Raw genomic sequence first — 3,300 nt, forward strand, 5'->3', positions numbered from 1 at the left:
CCCCCCCCCCCCTTGGGAATGGCCTAAAGACACTTCAGTCAGAAGTACCATCCGGGGAGTAACTGTCTAGTTTAGATTCCTAAAATGTTGCCAAACATTTCATTATCGAAAAACATCCATGAAATGTATTTATAATTATAAAATGTTTCCACACAAGTGACTTGTACCTCTGGTGATTGTTTTCTCTATGTAGGTTCAATATTTAGAGCTGTCTAGTTCTCTTTTGACGCCTTTGTAGGAAAGAGGCTCGGTTTTGCAACTTTGGACCGGTTTGGGTATCCCGCAAAGTTAATCCTGAGTGGTTAGATTTGTATTTAATCCTGTTAATTACAACAAGAAAATGCATACACATTCACAAATGAATCTTAAATCACGAAAGCGTGTCTATTGGCCAATAGGACGAAGGTAGGTAAAAGGTAAGGTCTTTTTCGTGCCATATCAAATTATGACGTCCGCGGGTGGTTGGAGGGCGCCACATGTAGTTCTGCTTATTTACTTTCCCTCCGTTGTCTCTGTCCTTTCTGTCAGTCTTTCGGCACTAAAAGGCCGTTATTGTGTCGATGGGCTTTTCTTTACTGAAACGAACAAAGATGAGATCTAAGATGGGAATTAGCTGATAGTTCAGTTATAACGAACTATGACTGCAACATTCTAAAACATAATCTTTTTTTTTTTTCAAATCATTCAGCTCCCTCAGAACTACGTTAACAGCAAAAAAGCAGTGACTGAATTCTTGAGTTGACGTGAAGGAGAGCGCCCCGTGAAAGTTCGCAAATAAAATAAAATGTGTATAAGGACAATACTTTAGACTATAGTAATGTGCGCAGATGGACATGGCGTGTGGATGACAAGCATGTTGGCGTATTAGTTTCGTAACGTTAATTAAATTTCTCTTAACCAAGTATAGGCTCCAGCTTTGACATGAGATCCCCAACAGCAGTTTCATTTGACTGTTTTCGAGCCTTTTTTGCATGAGCTTTACAGCACTGATGACACAATTATGTCATACAAGTGCCGAAGATTAGAAGTATTAAAAGAGTAACTTATATAAAACAAGAGAGGTGGAGAGATAATGATGAAATATGCTTGATAGGAAAGAAGGAACAACCCACACCAGAACGCCCGCCAACCACCCACACCCTTTCAGGCCTTCAGCCAGGAGCTTCGGATATGCTTTGTAAGGAAGGAGTAGACTCAATGAGCTGGAATGTAAGCAATAATGCTACGGTAACTCACATAGCAACTGCCACAGAGACACAAGTAGGTAGTTTGAGGGCACCTCTGACAGGCCTAATTTTTCCTGTCCCTCCATTGTTTCTACATGGCCAGTTATCTCACCAATGTATTTCTCCTCACTCATATCGAACAATACTTGAGATGTAAAGAATATTTTACAAACATGACGGAAATGGATTCTTCTTAGTGCTTATTTATTATTTTATATACCACTTCGTAGGAGCTCCGTTAAGGTATAATTCAAAGATATCTTTCGCTTTCCAAAATTTTCCTATGCAGTTCAACATCTTTTGATTATACATGTGTTAGTATAGTAGCGCCCCGCTACAAACAATGCCCTGGATGTGATAGGGAAAAACCCTGAAAAACCAGAACTGATGAGATGGGTTGTCTACCCAGACACTGTCCAGTTTGGGAGGAATGACCTGCCCAGGAACGCTGCGTGCATCTCAGAAGTCAGAGAGAGAGTATGTGTGTGTGTGTGTGTGTGTTTGTGTGTGTGTGTGTGTGAGAGAGAGAGAGATAGAGAGAGAGACAGAGAGAGAGATAGAGAGAGAGAGGCAAAGCGACACAAACAGACAGACAGGCAGACAGACACACAGACAGACAAACACACAGACAGACACAGACAGACAGACAAAGATATCAGAGGGTTAAGGGTCGTGAGAGAGAGAGAGAGAGAGCGAGAGATAGATAGATAGATAGAGAGAGAGAGAGAGACAGAGACAGAGACAGAGACAGAGACAGAGAGAGAGAGAGACAGTGACAGAGAGACAGAGAGACAGAGAGACAGTGTGAGAGAGAAACAGAAAGACAAAGTGAGAAAGAGAGAAATACATACATATAATGAGAGAAAGAGAGAGAGCGAGAGAGAGCGAAAGAGAGAGCGAGAGAGAGCGAGAGAGAGCGAGAGAGAGCGAGAGAGAGAGAGAGAGACAGTAGGAGGGAGGAGGGGGGGGGCTTGGGGAAGGAAAGAGGATGGTAGAACAGTCTACATAACAAAGATGGACATGAGTAGACAGAGAGAGGACTGAGAGCTTTGGGAACTGCAAGGGCCAGAGACACACATTAATCAGAAACAGAACGAACCGTAGAGATAGAAAGACGGAAAAGAAAGAGAAGAACGGAAGCTAAGGCTTTGTCCGTCCGAAGGTGTGCAACAACGCAATCCGCTCGTCATGCCAGAAGATCTCCTCCTCCTCCCCCTCCCTCTTCCTCCCTCCTCCTCCCCTTCCTCCTCACCCCCCTTCTTCCCATCCTTTCTCCTACCGTAATATCTTCTGCACCCCGCACCTGTTTTTTCTTTCTCTCTGTGCCGTTCACCTGTGCCGGCTTCGTCCTGTGCCGAGCTCGTGCGCGTGTGTGTGCGTGAGCGCTTCGGATAGACCAGGGTGAGTCGACCGACTTTGTTTGTAGTTAGCATTGTTGTTGCTTCTATTGTTGTATGGTTTGCTACACACTTCTACCACCAGACTAGCTCACTGTTAACAACAATATCATGCTTTTGATGTGTACCGTTGCTAGCATATTACATGTATTTGTAAAACGTTAGTTAGCGAACTGTTCCTCTTACCTTTTCACCCACACGAAACACACATCGGTTATGCAATGCAGTTTTTTTTTTCGCCTAGAAATGAAAAAAAAGGCAACGTAAAAACGAAACAACAAAATAATTGAACTGTTAATTCCCGGTTGTTGTTTATCTTTGTAACAGTTTACTTCTATTAACGGATCCTTCGAGGATCGGAAAAAAATGAGCTTGATTGTGATGAAATTATTGATACAATCTTTACAACGAGGCACCCTGCGGCTAAGGCACTTAAAAAAACAAAACAAATCCATCATCTCTGTGCAGTCTTCGCGGTAGTCTACACATTCGGCTCTAATAATGATCATGCACATCATATTTTAATTTGTATAGCGCACATCCCCGTGTACAACAGTTCTATGTATTTTACACTGACTTTCATCTTACCATAATGTTGCATAATAATATTCATACAATGAAACATTATGTACATGATAGCTCATACTCTCTCTCTCTCTCTCTCTCTCTCTCTCTCT

General features: G+C 42.5%; 1 protein-coding gene across 1 annotated transcript in view; it reads left to right on the plus strand.

Annotated features, from left to right (window-relative positions):
• The first annotated feature begins 2,553 nt into the window (after positions 1 to 2,553).
• Positions 2,554 to 3,300, plus strand: part of LOC101849815 (junctophilin-1) — a 178,991-nt gene continuing 178,244 nt past the window's right edge. The window contains exon 1 of the mRNA XM_035971575.1: positions 2,554 to 2,627. The gene's annotated coding sequence lies outside the window, so the exon portion shown is untranslated. The remainder of the gene's footprint in view (positions 2,628 to 3,300) is intronic.

This window comes from Aplysia californica, unplaced genomic scaffold, assembly GCF_000002075.1.
Source record: "Aplysia californica isolate F4 #8 unplaced genomic scaffold, AplCal3.0 scaffold00018, whole genome shotgun sequence".
Classification (NCBI taxonomy): domain Eukaryota; kingdom Metazoa; phylum Mollusca; class Gastropoda; order Aplysiida; family Aplysiidae; genus Aplysia; species Aplysia californica.